Source organism: Humulus lupulus, chromosome 2 (assembly GCF_963169125.1).
Source record: "Humulus lupulus chromosome 2, drHumLupu1.1, whole genome shotgun sequence".
NCBI lineage: Eukaryota > Viridiplantae > Streptophyta > Magnoliopsida > Rosales > Cannabaceae > Humulus > Humulus lupulus.
The window spans coordinates 271,232,681-271,251,251 of NC_084794.1; positions in this window are offsets into that span (position 1 = coordinate 271,232,681).

The window sequence follows — 18,571 nt, forward strand, 5'->3', positions numbered from 1 at the left end:
GTTGAAGCTTTTTGAAAATATTGGAATTTAAAGATGCATAAGTGTAGGCGTGGGCATGAGTTTGGGGAAGCAAGTGATGACTTTTGACTACTTTGGTTACATATGAGTGTGTGTGTCATCAAGAGAGTGTTTGTAGCACTTTGAATGGGCAATATAGGCTGGCCGAAACCACCATTAGAGAGGAAATGTTTGAATTTTAAAAATTGTTGCTGAAGGGTGATGGAGAAGAATAAGGAAAGGGGTTGAGTTCGAAGCCTATAAATATAGAGCATTTCCCATCATTACTTTTCACACTAAAAAAACATACAAGTGCTCTCACATTTTCAAAAAATTGCTATCTCCCAAAAGCTTCATCTCTTGCTCCATAAAATACTACATAGTCTGTAATGACCCAACTAATTATAGACTTTGGACCATTAAAACTACGTCTACATAGACACTATTATTAAGAAAACATACATGTGAAACATTCATAATTTTATTAAAAACCGTAAGGCAAAGGTTGAAATACATAAAATTCGGTTAGGATTTGGGATCCCATTGTTTGAAAATAAAATAAAACATAACTTAAATTTTAAAATTCGTTACAAAACAAAGTGAGGAAAATACATAGAAACATAATAAAATGACTAAAAACAACTTCGTCCTCGAATCGTTCACGCAGTCCACTGAATCCATTCTCCCTCAATACACAATCCAAGGCTTCCAAGAATCTTTTCGCCGCCATAACTATTTTCCTGCACATATAAAATAAAGGAATGAGCCTAATGCCCAGCAAGGAAAATCTACTAGAAGCATGCAACATAAACATAAACATAAACATAAACTATAAACATATAACATATACTATAAACATATATCATAATTCTAACCCATGTACATGGTAAACATTGGGGTTTGCTAACTAAGCAACTATAAGCCTCATACTACAATGAGGTTTGCTAGCTAAGCAACTATAAGCCCCAAGAACATAAAAGTGTTGGGGTTTGCTATTTAAGTAACTATAAACCCTAAAACATATATATATATATCATAACATATTATAACATAATCATATAAGCATATAATAACTATCTTATTTTCCTTACTAAATACCGGGATGTGAGAACAAGGACAGGATTTTGGAACACTCCTAAAACCAATAGTAGAAAGATGAGTATTTCTAAAAGAAAGGAGATGAAACGAAATGAACTAAAACCACCGAGAAGAAGAACTTACCAAAAAGAACCTCAAGTTCAAAGAACTTAATTGCCTAACCAAGAAATGGAAAATATTGAGTTAGGATTTGAGTAGAGAAAAACTATAAAAACTATTGAAACATACATAAATGAACTAGGAATAGGAATACCTTTGAATGCTCTATAACCGAACTACACCTCGATATCGAAATACACACTATTAACCTTACTTCCCAAGTGTTTAACACTCTAAAGTAAACCTAGCAGCTTGAAGGCTCTGAACTCAGCTTGAAGAATGAAAGAAAAGGCTGGGTACTAGGTCCTATTTATAGAGTTCAAGAATGAAAAGATCTTCTTTTAGCTTGAATAAAAATAATGACTTTTTAATTGAAAAATATTTGAATAATCGTTCAGCAGAGGCTTAAGACTCGGTCAAAAGATTCTGAGGCTTATCAAGAGGTTATGGAATAAAATGAGCTCGCTTTCAAATTTATTCAAAAACATTGCCCTAGAGCCGATATATCGCCCATGGTAGGCGATATATTGCCTGGGCTCATATTCTCGAGGCTCGTCGAAGTGTTCGTGCGAAGTTACGTATTTTTTGTATTCCCCGAGTGACGATATATCGTCCCCTAGAGCTACGATATATCGGCATACGCTGAAATATTATACACATAATTGCACCTTTTCAGCCTAATTTGAATTGAGTAAACAGCTTTGACTGAGTCCTATAACGATTTGAAAGCTGCTGGCAGACTCTGGGGTTTTCAAATATTACTCTTAATAAACTATTCCTCAAAAATACTTAATTTCTCAATAAACATGCACATGACAAGTGTCATGATCTTATTGGGTCTATCTAAACCTTATAGTATAATAAATATCATCTTCATAATCAGCTATATTAATCAAACCTTATGTTATAATTAATATTCTTAAACTATAGGTTAAACTTATAAAATTTACAAGTGTTGCTACGGGTGTCCAACTAAGTCCTGGCTTGAACCAAAATCCACAGTAATAAGCATACTACAACTATTACTAGCTATTACTACTACTACTACTACTACTACTATCTTAACTAGCTAAGTAAATTTCTTGGACTCTACATAGTCGAACTCACTATAGCACTTGTAGTGATCAGAATTTTCTTTCTTCTATTTTTCTATAAAGCCTCAAACACCATAGCCACTATACAACCTCTATATAGTCGAAGCACTCTAAGCTTTTCAACCCTTGATATAGCCGAAATTACCCTAAGACTAACTCTATACATTGTTGTTGAGGATAGACATTTTTGGAAGCTTGGGATTTTGGAGGTCTTGAGATTTTGTTTTAGGATGAAGGTATGATTTTTGTAAGGTTTAGAATTTTTGGAAGTTTAGTTATTATTATAGTCTCTAATTTTAGTTTTTTATGTTATGCATATAAGGTTTTGGCGATTTTTACTAGCGAAGCAATCTCTCTTTTCTTCTCTTTTTCCACACTCAAGGTAAGGAAAATTAGATAGTTTTAGTTATGACATTTAAGTGATTTATATGATCCTAACATTTTAAGTACAAGGAGATAAGTGTGGATGGACCTAGTAGTGTTCAGAACTATATGATGGATCTAAGTGATGTCCGGTAGGCTCGAATGCCAAAACTTGTATGACGGACCTAAGCGATGTTCGGGGCTTGATTGCCAACCTTTTATAAGCACTTATTATTTCTATTGCATGATTTTTTATTTGGTTATTATGACCTATGTATGACAAATAGTATTATTATGACTTTATATGATTAGTGCTTTGATAAATTAGTGTTGTTATGAGACATTGTATGAACTTATGATATGTTTTATTATGAATATATGACTTTGTGATTGCTGGTATGCATTTTCCTTACTAAGCTTAGAAGCTCACTCCTTATGGTGTAATTGTACAGATAATTGAGGATAGAATGGCCGGTGGCGAGTGGGACCTAAGAAGCCGTGGTGATGTATTCGTGAGGACCATATAGCCGCTGGAATGATCAAGGGCATATGATTTTATTTATGAATAATTTTTTTTTATTTCATTTAGGGTACATAACACTTGGGGTCCCCAAACTTTACCAAGCGTTAGTTCCCCATTTTTTTTTGTAGCAATTAGATCCCCAACCATTACTTTTTGGCTCACATAAGTCCCCAATGTCATATATTATTAAATAAATTCTAGAAGTTAAGGGAAAATTGGGAATTTAACATAAATAAATAAATAAAATAGCACCCATTCTTTTACACCAATTTTAATTGATTATTTATTACCAAATGTATTATTTTGGTAAATTGACATAAATATTTTCATTAAATAATAACAAGTAAAAAAAATTATATTATACCTCTAAAATATTTAATATATCACTTATATATTAATTAATTTATCATTTTTTTATAAAAAAACATACTTTAAATTTTAGAAGCTAGAAATTTAATAAGGGTGCTTTTATTTATAAACGATTTATTCTAACCACACATCATTCTATTTAAACTCCTCATAAATGGTTAAAAAAATTAACACACATTCTAAAAATTTTAAGTACAAAATTACGTAGTAAATAATTTTACTTTTTTCGTACTTTCAAAATTTATTATTTAAAAATTGAAATCAATTTGACGCTATTAAGGAAATAATAATAATCTTTTCAAAAATATAATACATAAATAATTTAAAATTAAATATATATATACATATATAAATCACTAGAATTAAAATCATTAGTATAATTAAAATATTCAAATTTTCATGCTATTAAAATTTAAAGTATGTATATGTGTTTCATTAACAATTAACAATTAACAATAATAAACTAATTAATATATAAGTGTATATTAAATATAGATTTGTTTTCTTTATTTCTTAGTATTTGATGATGATATTTAGGTTAATTTATCAAAATAGTATATTTAGCAATAATTAATTAATTAAAATGGTGTAAAGAGAAGAAAAAAAAAGTTGCTATATTATTTTTATTTTGTTAAAATCTCATTTTACCCTTAATTTTTAGGGTTTATTTGTAGAATATGACATTGGGGACTTATGTGAGCCAAAAAGTAATGGTTGAGATCTAATTGCTAAAAAAAAATTGGGGTTCTAAGTGATACACTTAGTAAAGTTTAGGGACCCCATATGTTATTTACCATTTCCTTTATTGGAATAGTGCTTATTTAATATCGTTAAAAACCTTATTTTAATTGTAAAAATATGGGATCCCTTTGTTTTATCTTATTTTCTTAAATAAAGAGCAACATTTATATTTATGATCCAACGCTCTGTTCTCGGTAATAATATGAGAAGTTAGAGCGTTACAAATATCTAGCCACAAATTGCACAAAATTTGTCAATTAACTCTCATAAAATGTGTTGTGGCCTAAAAATAAAATACTCATAAAAAAGTTAAAAACACATAAAACACTAAGAATCAACAATATCTACGTGAAAAAGAACCAAAAATATGTAATCCAAAATGCCTTTATCAAATTCTCATACACTTAGACTTCGCTAGTCCCTTAGCAAAAACAATTAATAAAAACTAAACACATAAGTAATGGTTTTGGTGAAAGCGATGATTGTCTCAAATATTGCACAAACAAATAATTTTTAGAAAAAAATATGAATTCCACATTCTTTAGAATTTCAACTCAATGTACAGTCACCACTTAAACTCGATCTTTTTATATTTATGCACAATCAAATTCACCAACTCACACGCACCCAAATCAATTTATACATGTCATGCTTGAATCAACAACGTCTCTTGTTCAAATGTTTAAATGACATGCATCCACTCCATAGACACGAATCAATTACTCTCCACTAATATAAGCACACATAATTAAAGATCAAAATGTCTTTATAAGCTTGTAATGTAAGGCTAAGGTTAGAGGTAGATGAGAAATGTACATTTAGGTTCAAGTCACACCATAACATACATTTTTTTTACTACTTTGGACCCTTACATATATATTCCCAAAATTCTCAAACACAAATTCTTTTTCCCTTCTTTACTTTGATCTTTCTATTTCCCCAACACTTGTATATTTGCAAAATTTTTTTTTTCTCAATATATATATGTATTTTCCACTTTTTGCAATTTACTATTGAACTTCATTTTGGAAAAATAGAAATCATACACATTTCACCCATAACCCTATTTAACACCCCCAACAAATGCTTCACCCTCAATAAAATCCATCCCCACAATACAAGTATGCAAATATATCAATGATGCAAGGTTTTAGAAAAGGATAATAACAATTTGAAAGTGATGCATAAGGTCTACATATTGGGTTAACAAGAAGAAAAGAAAGAAAAATATTCATTATGACTCAAAATGGGAAACTAGGGATTAAAACATAAAGGTAGGTTGTAAAAGCTTAATCAATTTCACATCAGGTAATTAATTAACGATTTCTAGAGTGGTTGAGACTATATATATTATCGGGGATTTGAGACTACATGTAACGACCTGACATAAACTAAATAATTTACTACAAAACATTTATCGAAACTCATTTGAAAACAAACATGAATTAAATATCTTTTACAAAATATGCAACTTGAGATCTTGTTATTTAAAAATAAACTGTTTCCTTACATGCATATCGTAGGTAAAATACAAGTTATTAAAACTTAACATATAGCCATGACTTGAAGACTTTTAAAATAATGCAAACATAGCAACCCCTTTGACCCCCAAGTCTACCGATCACGACATGCACACATCTAACCGAGCTTGCTCCAACTCATCACCTCATCACTACGCTTATGCTTTTACCTGCAACATAGAGTACCCGTGAGCTAATGCCTAGCAAGAAGAGCCATATAGGACACTATCCCAATATAAGACATAAAACATAAACGTAAAACATAAACATAAACTAACTCATATCGTCACAGCCTAAAACATAAACAAATCCTACTCGATACCTTATCACACAAAGTTCCATAATCAATCATATTGCCAGTAACATAACCATAATATAATGTAATCTATCAACCAAACCATAGCGTAGCGTAAACATAGCATAAAATAACCTATCCTAGCATAGCATATTCAATCCATAACAAGTATTAGCGGTGTCATTCCGACCGTAAACCAGTGCTGATCTGGTTAGTTGTGAAATAGAGCACGGATTAACATAAGCATGCAATTTATCGTAACATGAGCGTGCATTTTCATATCGTAAGCATAAACATACCACATATTCTTACATATTTCAATCACACTCAACATGCATCACTTATAACATAGCTTCTAACATAATTCATAATATGATTAATACCATAGTTCTTAACATAATTCACAATATAATTCGTAGCAAAATTTCTAACATAATTCATAGTATGGCTTATAATATAATTTGTAATATATAATACAAAATTACCACACTTAAGTATGTTGAGCGTACACCCTGCGTGCAGGTGTCCACTATTCTTACCTCAGGTCCAGTAGCACTCCATACACATTAATGCGTCCCTTAAAGTATCCTTGGCGAGCCTATCATATCATATAACATTGAAGCTTAAAACTCAAGCAAAACCAAAAAACATATTAAGAATATACCTATGTCCCTCTTAAAGATAACTCATACTCAAAATATTCTTAAGAAGGTCTTAAAACTCTACTGCAATAAATCCCAATCGAAAAAGGTTCCAATTGTATCAAATGGGTGCATCAAAACCTCAAATATATGCATTTCTGGGCAGCTAGTGTGGTTGCGCCAGTGCTTGGGCGCGGTCACGCTCACAGAGCGCCATGGCTAACCAGTCGAGTAGCACGGTTGCGCCAGGGCTGGGCACGGTCGCGCTAGTCCCTAAATGAAGTAATCGCATATGCGATTTTAAACCTAGGTTTCAATCCCAAATCACAAAGTTTCGACCCCAATTCACCAAATTAGTCAACCTAGCATGTTTCTAACCCTTGAAACTCAGACATAACCATTCCTAAACATATACTAAACATTCATAATCCCAGAAACAATGAAAACAGTCTCAAAACTTTAAAACCTAGATTTGACAAAAAACTTTAAGCAGTAAAGTTTGAACACTTATAGACCAAACACCAGCCACAGAAACTCAGATCCTTGTCGTCTAAGAGATCTCCTAGCTCTTCAATAACTCAGATTAAAAATCTTTGGGTCTGTTGTCCTTTCGTATATCGCTAACTCAAAATGTCTGAAAACTCCGTACAACATCTAAACCTATTCCCTTTATTATTTAATTATTAAATTTGACTTAATTCGTGAAAAACTAATTGACCTTTATATCCCCAACCTCAAATTCATCCTTAATTATAACTCAAGACCCTTATTGTAATTTCCAACCAAAACTAATAGTTTTAACTTTTTGATAATTACGCTTTCTATCATAAAACTCATAATTATACTTTGGCCCCCAATACACAAGTTCTATTACACTTTGGACCCTAACACTAGAAGAAACTAATGTGTGTGGATTGCTTGACGGAACACATAAAATAATCATACATCATAACTCATGCATATCATAGTTCATATAATTAAACACATAATATCATACAATTTACCATAATACCCTGACCCAAGCCAGATTACCAAAATACCCTTAAAATGCAAAGGCGCATATTACACAACAACCTTAGTTTTGTACGTTACAACTCAAAATAATAAACAACATTAATCTAAACTCTAATTGAAGAAAATTACAAAGTACATAACACAAATAAACAAGTGTTAGAATTGACATTTCTTGTTGGAGAACCTTGATACATAAAATCGCAAGTCTATGATTTTATGTGAACCATAAATGTAACCAAGGCTTGACACAAATGAAGATTTGTTGTCCAAAAATATATATTCCTAGCCTCCTCCTTGAGATTGCTTGAAGCTACTACAATAGAATGAGATTGGGATTCACAAGCCTTGAACCTTCTTACAAGTTAAGTTTTCTTGATGAAGAACTTGGAGAAAACTAGTAATCTTGAAAGCTAGAGAGAGAAAGGGAGTGTCTTTAGAGAGAAAGAGAGAGAGAGGTGAGTGATCAATTCACCAATTAGCTCAAATGAACCCTTTGAATAATATAGGAACCCTAATTAGACTTAACCAATGAGATTAGAGCATTTTAAATTGAATTTTGGAGCCAAAACATGTCAATGTATGGACCTGTACGGACAGCCCAAGCAACACGTTTCTTGGTACCAAGTGATGCATCGCCTAGTACTAGGTGATGCGTCGCCTGGGAGGTCTCTTTAGAAATGAGTGACACAACGTTGATCCCTTTAACTTTGCGCTCCAAAACTCGTCTCAAAACATCCCTAAATGCACCCAAACTTTTTGGGTACTCTTATATACTCCAAAGAAACACTTTGGACCCAACAATATTATTTATAAATGCCTATATCAAAATTTAACTCTCCCATGTTGACTTTAGTGAAATCGTGATGGTTTTTGCACCTCTTCGTGCTTAACCATTTTCGCCATGTATTTAACCAAACATAACAATCCCCCAATTGGTTAAATGCATCCTCAATCTTTTAGCCAAATGATATTAGTGCATAAAATAAAGTACCTTTTGGATTTGAACTTTATCTTAGTGAAAACACTACAAAGCTTCTACAGAAATGCTAAGGTATTCTTAAAAGATTGGGTCGGTATCCTTAAAGGATTGAACCCAACATTCCTAGTGATAAAAATCGATAATGTCTCACACACCTCTACTTGATTACTCATGTATTTCCTTCTTATTGCGCTTTGCACTTTTATGGCCTTGTGCTTGATCCATTCACGAACCATCTAGAGAGAAAACTCCTACTCTCTTGAGAGGCAGCACCACCTCTAGGTTTACATAGGTGAAATTCTTACAACATCTTTAGTACCTTTAGAGATGTGTGTTGCTCTTCCACTAAATTTCATTAAAAGCCTAAGACTTAACCCTAATGTCCGGTGGCAACCGACATTAACTCATTCTAGATGGGACTTTTAAGTCGTTAATGTTGAAATTGTTCCCTTATCATTGACTTGTTCTTACTAATTGAACTCTACACTTTCTGTATACAAGCTTTGAGTTGGGTTGCCATCATTAGGGAATCTATTGGTCAAGGAGTTTTAGTCTCATCCCTCTATTTGTAGAGCTCACCAAATCTTGAAGGAAATACTTATTGCATGATATTTATTTATTTTCATGCAATTTACTTATTATCAAACAAACATGCAAATTCATAGAAATGCTCCTATGAAATTGATATAAATACAAACTAAAGTAAAAACTTAAATTATGCAGCGGAACCGGAACAACTCCTTCCTTCAATCTCTTTAACCCTTGATTCCTTTTTGTAGCAGAGTATTATCAAGAGATTGAACTAGATCAGCAACACAGTCTTCCTCACCAAGCCTTTGATCAAATTAGAACTAGTGTGGGCTGGTTCTCAACACATGAGATAGAGATCTAGAAGAGAAGAAGAGATAATGGCTAATAAATGATTAGATTGTCTAGGTTTTCACTTACCCAATGAATCAACTAAAACTGACTTATGAAAGCCCTAGATATCATACTCCTTATACAGGCAACTTAATGTGTTTTATTTAAATTTAAATTTAAATAATAAACAAAAAGATAAAAGTGTTGGGCTCCCACAAATGGACTTGGGCCCAATCTCTTTGTTTTGAATTTAAATCCCAAATGGGCCTAAATTCAAAAGCTTTTATTTATTTATTTTTTAATTAATTAATTAATTAAATCCTTATTCAAATTAACTAATTATAATTTGAAACTTGATTTAATATTATTTATTTATATTGAAACCAATTTATCAATATTAATAAATTTACCCAAAGATTCTATTTTATTCTCTAAATCTCACATCTCTGTAAATTTTCCAAAATTGACCTAGTCAACTTTAAAAATCCTAATTGATAATTAAATCAATTAATTGAGACATTCTAGATGATTTACTCAAAGGTGATGCAGGGACCATGGATCCATGAAATCAAGCTCCAACAAGTTACCATGAATTTATTTACGAATAATTTCACTACCTTAGTAATTCCTCGTGACTCCACTATAGACTCAGAATTAAACTCTTGAATTCATAGAACGTATTTTCCAAACCATAAATATGTTATCCATTGTTATAACCATTACAGTTAGTCAATCCTCTATTGATGACTTACTAACGAGCTGGATGCAAATTACTGTTTTACCCCTCATCAGTATATTATCCTTAACTCCCACTAAGTTCCTTATAAATGATATTTCCATGAACTTAATCACAGAAATGAGATCTCAATCATTTAACCTTTTGAACAAAGCAATTAAGGAAATCATCTTTTCACTTCTCATACAGAAGTTATAGATTTCATAGCTATGAATAATACTCTCACTCAATTACACTACTAAATCTCTAAGATGTAAGTATGGGCTAGACCGTAGGGTAAGCTGGTAACGAACAAGTTAAAAGATTTAAATAATATAATTATCATAATATTATCACTCAGAATTAAGATTGACTTAACCTATTGTCAACGTTGTGACATTGATTAGATTCGATAACAACGATACTTATTTCTCAACCAATAATCAATATCGGTCCTAGTCTGATGTAACCAAATACATCTGATCTTATCTACTTGGTCAATGCATTGGACAAGAAATCACACCCTGTAATGCCCCAACTACTCTAGACTTTGGACCATTACTAACTTCTATACTAATCTTACGAAAACATACATTTGAAATAACATATCTTTATTTCAGAACTGTAAAGTAAAGGTTTAAAACTATATAAAATTCATAAGTAGGACATTGGGATCCCATTGTTTGAAACAAAACATAACTTTGACATAATGAAAACTTAATTAAAACTTATTACAACCAATTGCGGAAAAATACTTTGAAAACCATAATTAAAGAGACTTCATCCTCGAATCGAACTCTCGGTCCATCGATTTCCATCCCGCCTCAATACACATCCCCAAACTTCCAAGAACCTTTCCCGCCACCAAAGCTATTTTCCTGCACATAAACACATAAAGGAATGAGCCTAATGCCCAGCAAGGAAAATCTAACACATAAATCATATACATAAAATTCATATCAACATATACTAAAACATATCATAACATATGTCACATATACTATAATGGCCATTATTACTTGGGGTCTCGTAAACTAAACAAGTCATATGCCCATTAGATTTTTGGGGCTTGCTAGCTAAGCAAGTCATATGCCCATAAATTTTATTGGGGCTTGTTAGTTATACAGGTCATATGCCCAAGTCTACAAACATACATAATATAACATATAACATATACATAACACTTAAATCATAAGCTAACACATAACATAACATATAAAATCCTATCCTATTTTCCTTACCAAAAGTATCGGGATATGAGAACAGGTTTGAGACTTTGGAGCACTCCTAAAAACCATAAATGAAAGGGTGAGTATACTGAAGAAAGAGGAATGAAAAGAATGGACGAACTATACCATCAAGAATATACTTACCAAAAACCTTATGTTCAAGATCTTAGATTTCCTATTCAAGAATAAAGAATAAAGTTAGGGTGCTGAGTAGAAAACTATAAGAACTTAAGGAAAACAATACCAAAATGAACTAGATTTTGGAATACCTTGAATGCTTCTATAACCGATCTAAACCTTGAACTGAAATGTGCTATAAACCTTACTTCCCAAGTGTTTGGTAAGCTTATAATGATTAAGCATATAATCCCCAACCTAAGTGTTTACACTCTCAAAAATAACCTAGCAGCTTGCAACCTCTGAACTTAGCTTGATGAATGAATAAATGGCTGGGTACTAAGTCTTATTTATAGAGTTCATGAATGAAAAGATCTTCATTTAACTTGAATAAAATAATGGCTTTTTAAGTGAAAAATATTTGAATTATCATTCAGCAGAGGCTGAAGACTCGGTCAGAAAGATGCTGGACTTATCAAGAGGTTAAAGATTAAAAAGAGAACGTTTTCAAAAACATTCAAAAATATACCAAAGGAGCCGATATATCGCCCCTTGTAGGCGATATATCGCCTGGGCCAGCATGCCCGAGGCTCGTCGAGGTGATCGTGCGAAGTTACGTGTTTTTTGTATCCCCGTACTGCGATGTATCGCCCCCTATAGCTGCGATATATCGGCATACGCTGAATATTTAAACACAAAATTGCACATTTTCAGCTTAATTTGAATTGAGTAAACAGCCTTGACTAAGTCCTCTAACGTTTTCAAAGCTGCTGACAGACCCTAGGATATTCAAATATTAATCTTAATAAACTTATTCCTAAAAAATACTTAATTATCATTAAACATACACATGACAAGTGTTACTTTCTTATTGGGTCTAACTAAACCTTATAATATAATAAATATCACCATCAATATCAGTCATATTAATCAAACCTTAGGTTAAAATTAATATTCTTAAACTATAGGTTAAACTTAGAAAATCTACAAGTGTTACTATGAGTGTCCAATTAAATCCCGGTCTGAACCAAAGTCCACAGTCATAAGAATACTACTATCTAACTAGCTAAGCAAAGTTCTTGGACTCTACAATTCTCCCCTACTAAAAAGAATTTCGTCCTCGAAATTTACTTACCAAATAACTTCGGATACCGGCCTTGCATGTCCTCCTCCAACTCCCACGTTGCCTCTCGTTCAAAACTATTACTCCATAGGACTTTGACTATAGGAATGCTCTTAGACCATAACTGCTTCACCCCCTAATCCATGATGCTAACCGGTCGTTCCTCGTAACTCAAGTCTTTCTGGAGTGCTATCGTACGTACTTGAGGACGTGAGATGGGTTTGACACATACTTGCGGCATCAAGATGTGGAACACATTGTGACTATCTGCTAGTGCTGGCGGTAGGGCTAGTCTATACGCAACTGCTCCCACTTTGTCCAATATCTCAAAAGGACCTATAAATCGAGAACTAAGCTTGCCTTTCTTCCTAAACCGCTTTACACCTTTCATAGGAGACATCTTTAAGAAGACTTGATCTCCGACTTTGAATTCCACATCGCGTCACTTGGCATCCGCATAGCTTTTCTGACGACTTTGAGCAGCAAGCATACACTGTCTAATAAGTGCTACTGCTTCTTGAGCTTGTCTAACAGCTTCGAGAGCTAGAAGCTGCCTTTCTCCTACCTCGTCCCAGTGCAACGGTGATCGACACCTTCTTCCATAAAGAAATTCATAAGGTGCCATCCCTATCGTTGACTGGTAGCTATTGTTGTAGGAGAACTCTATCAGCGGCAGGTACTTATTCCATGATCCTCCGAAATCAAGTACACACGCGCGTAGCATATCCTCTAAAATCTGAATCGTACGCTCGGACTGTCCGTCTGTTTGAGGATGAAAAGCTGTACTAAGACTTAACTTAGTACCCATAGCTTGCTGTAAACTTCCCCAAAATCTCGATGTAAACACTGCTCCTCTATCCGACACTATTGTCTTGGGGATTCCATGCAACCGTACTATCTCTTGGACGTAGATGTCTGCATATTGGTTTGCCGTGTAGGAAGTCTTAACAGACAGGAAATGAGCCAACTTGGTTAGTCTATTTATTACTATCCAAGCATAATCATGCTGCTTATTCGTCCTTGGCAATCCTTTCACGAAGTCCATAGCTATATCGTCCCACTTCCATTTTGGTACGCTAAGCGGTTGCAATAAGCCTGCAGGTCGCTGATGCTCTCCTTTCACTTGCTGGCATACAAGACACTTGGACACAAACTCTGCTATGTCCTTCTTCATCTCTAGCCACCAATAGATTACCTTGATGTCATGAGTCATCTTGGTAGACCCTGGGTGAACTGAGTACGGGGTACTGTGCGCTTCTTCTAGAATTGTCTTCTTTATTCTTTGATCATTTGGCACGCATACCTGATCCTTATATCTCAATAAACCTTGACTATATATTGAGAAATCTGTGGTCTTGCCTTCTCGAACTGCATCCATATGTGCTGCTAGTGTGTCATCAAGTCCCTGACCAATTCGTATGTCTTCTAGCAGATTCGACTGAATAGACAAGTTAGCTAGCTTGCCGACAACTACTTCTATTCCGGCACTGATCAGCTCCTATTGTAGCGGCTTTTCTATTCCGGCTGAAGCTGCTAAATTTCCATAACTTTTCCTACTAAGCGCATCGGCAACTACGTTCGCCTTCCCCGGGTGGTATAAGATTTCACAATCGTAATCCTTTACTAACTCTAACCACCTGCGCTGCCTCATGTTAAGCTCCTTTTGAGTAAAGAAGTACTTTAAACTCTTGTGGTTTGTATAAATCTCGCACCGTTCTCCGTAAAGATAATGGCGCCAGATTTTCAACGCAAAGACCACCGCTGCCAACTCCATATCGTGAGTTGGATAGCGCTGCTCGTACTCCTTCAACTGTCGTGAGGTGTAGGCTATCACCTTATCGTTTTGCATCAGCACGCAACCCAACCCTTGCTTTGATGCATCACAGTAAACTATGAACTTATCGTTGGGTGTTGGTACACAGAGTACTGGTGCTGAGCAAAGCTTATCCTTAAGCAACTGGAAACTTTCTTTACATCTATCATTCTAGTTAAATCTTTGTTGTTTTCGGGTCAGGTTGGTGAGTGGAGTGGCTATCTTAGAAAAGCCATCTGCGAACCTCCTATAATAACCTGCTAACCCTAGAAAACTTCTTACTTCAGATGCGTTCTTTGGTCTTGGCCAATCCTTCACGGCCTCTACCTTTGATGAGTTTACTGCAACTTCGTCTTTTGATATAATGTGCCTTGGAACGCCACTTGCAAAAGCCAAAACTCGCATTTCTTGAATTTGGCGTAGAGTTGATGCTCCCTCAGTCGTGACAAAATCAACCTCAAATGTTTCTCGTGCTCTACCTCATCCTTAGAGTATACTAAGATATCGTCGATGAACACTACGATGAATTTATCTAAGTAGTCCTTGAAGACCCTATTCATCAAGCCCATAAACGCGGCTGGTGCGTTGGTAAGACCAAAGGACATAACCAAGAACTTGTAATGTCCATATCGAGTTCTAAAAGTTGTCTTAGAGGTATCTTCTCCCCACACCTTGAGCTGATGGTACCCAGACCGTAAATCAATCTTTGAAAATACAGTCGCACCTCGGAGTTGATCAAACAAATCGTCGATCCGGGGTAGCGGGTAATTATTCTTAATTGTTACCTTGTTCAGCTCGCGATAGTCTATGCACATCCGCATGCTTCCGTCCTTCTTCTTCACGAATAACACTGGGGCTCCCCACGGCGAATGACTTGGCCTAATAAAACCCAAGTCTAGGAGTTCTTGTAGCTGCGTCTTTAACTCCTTGAGTTCTGTAGGTGCCATCCGGTATGGTGCCTTAGAGATAGGCTCGGTGCCCAGTACTAATTCTATCGTGAAGTCAATTTCCTGAGTTGGCGGTAATCCTGGCAAGTCATCGGGAAATACCTCCGGGAATTCTCGTACAATACGGACGTCTCTAACCTTAAGTGGTGTCTCCTTTACCACATTTGTGATGCTGGCTAAGAATGATTGACATCCTTTCTCCATCATTCTTTGAGCTTTGAGAGATGATACTAACGGGGTGCGTAATCCTGAAGCTTGTCCCATGAAGCATAGTTTCTGGCCGTCAGGAGTCTCGAACATCACCTTCTTGCGTTGCAGTCGATGGTTGCGCCATGCTGTGCTAGCCAGTCCAGACCTAGTATTACGTCGAAGTCCTTGATCACCAGTTCTATCAGGTCTCCTTCTAGTTCTACGTCCTCAATCTTGATTGGTACGCCTTGTACTATCCGTGATGATAGAACTATCTTGCCCGAAGGCAACTCAGTTACAAACCTAGTTCTAAATCTTTCACAAGGTTTGCTTAGTTTTTCTATCATTCCTAACGAGATATACGAATGAGTGGCTCCCGAATCAAATAATACAGAGCATATGTTATTGAGGATAGAAACCTGACCTGTGACCACCTTATTTCTTGCATCAGCCTCTCCTTGGGTTAAGGTAAAAACCCTAGCAGGAACCATCTTGTCGTCTTTCTTTCCTTCTGGCTTGCGCTGAGGACAATCTATTTTCCGGTGTCCTTCCTGACCATAGTTAAAACATTCCTTGGTGTTCGCGCGACATTCTCCAGGATGTTTCTTCTGACACTTAGCACAAGGTGGGTATTCCACATAGCCCGGCCTATTTCCTCCATTATTTGTCCGTGCCCTCTTATTGATAAGCGAGTTTAAGACTTGTTTTAGTGTGTCTACTTAGGAAGTATTTTAGAGGTTTAGGGTTGTTTTGTTCTATTTTACGCTTATTTTGTGTTGTTTTGTTTTATTTTTAGGTTTTGAAGGATTGGGATGATTTAGAATGAAAAAGATGCCAAAAAAGCACAAAAATTCATAAAGCTGTCAAAAATGCCTTTTCTGAGAGAGTAGAGCGACCTCGCTACTGTAGAGCATGACCGCGCTAGGTTGCTGGAAATTGAAATTCGACAAATTTTTAAATGAAGGGCATTTTGGTCAATTCACGTGGGATAATTTAGGGTTACGCTTTTTTATGCGATTTTAAAAGAAAAAAAACGTGAATTAAGAGGGGGAGACAGAAAACAAGTCGCAAAAGAAGAAGAAGAAGCTTGGAGCGAGTGTGGGCGATCTGTGGCAATTCCTAATCTAGTTTCATTTTCTTTTTCTTTAATTTTCTATGTTATTGATTATGTATAGTTTGATTATGGATATGGATACTGAGATTATGAGTTAAACTCCTATTTAGGGATTTGATGGATATTGACTGAGATTATTCCATGGATTAATGCTATTTGATTGTTCTTTCTTCCTTGTTTATGTGATTTGTTCATCTTTGTGCTTAATACATGTTTGAGATTGATCACCTTAAGCATGATTCATGATCCTAATATGAAATCTGAAAAGTGAATATTAGGAATGCTCTAAATGAATAAACATAGGTTTTGATGTGAAATGAAAGTATTTGCATAGCTTGTGTGACTTTTAGATTATTGCTTAATGTGAATTGTTTGTTGTACTATCTTAGAGATGTAGTAGTTGACATGCAATTTAGTACCTTTATGATGTGAAAAGAGTTTAGGTGATTTTATAATCTGTCATCACATAGGAGGAAGAATAATAGTTGACTAGTATTAACAATTGGGTAATCAAAGCAATTGAAATCATATTCCTAATTTCACATCCATTGTTAAACCCCTTTTTATTTGTTATTTCGCTTGTTTTGTTTTCTGCATTATTATTTTAACACCAAATTTTATTGTTGCCAAATAGAAATATAGATCCAATTTGGTTAGTACTTAGCTGCAATTCCCTTGGGTTCGACCTCACCTGTGTGAGTTACTACTTGTATGATACGTGCACTTGCGAGTAATAAAATCCGCAACAAGTTTTTGGAAAGGAATTTATTGTTGTTTGAGTGTTTGTCTTTTATGTTTTGTCTTTTATGTGTGTCTTGTGCTAGTGTGTCTTGTTTAGGGTGTTTAGAGTGTCTGATAAATCAAGTTGATGATGATAATGATTGAATGGATTGCTTGTATAGTTGGATGAAATGAAAGCCATAAAATTGAACAAAATCTGTGTGCTTGGTTGAATGTTTCTTTGAGTTGCTTGGGTCTATCTAAATATGTGAGAGCTTGATCATGATTTTTAGATAAATCTCGTGCATTTGATGATATTTATGCTTGCTTAATTTTGGTTTAAGGAAAGATGGATGATTATGCTTAGAACTTGCTTGCTTGCTACTTGAGGCGAAATCATAGACAATGCATACTTAGGAAGATGATTTAGGAGATTTTTTTGGAATGATTGAGCCTTTCAAGCCAACCTTGATTAATTTAATCCCTAGTTGTCCTTTTTGAGCCTAATGTTACATTCTTTGTTTTGACACCTATTTTGAGCTTAATTTAAACATGTTATTATATTTCCTTCGCTTGAATGATTACCGTGAGCATACAAGTGAATGATGATTGGGGGATTGGTTTTGTAATAGGGTGTATTGTGGAGTGTTATAAATAAAAAGATTGAGATTTCTTTAAAAAAAAAAAGAGATATTGAAAGTAAACTACACTCCTTTTAAACATATAGTAAAAAAAAAAAAAAACAAGTTTGGGGGAGTGTAGTTTGAAGAAAAAAAAATCTAAGTGTGAATTATCTCAATCTTGAAAAAAAGGAAATACTGGGATTGTCTGTGAATTGTAATGTGGATATCAAGTTTGGTTTGTATGGTTTGTATGCTTATGGTAATTTTGAGCCTAAATGACATTTCGTCTACCCATGCCTAAGCCTATCGTTATAAGCTATAAAAGCCCTATTGATTCTTGAGCATGTGTTGTCTATATTAGTGGAGAGTAGTAAGTGAAGCAAGCAT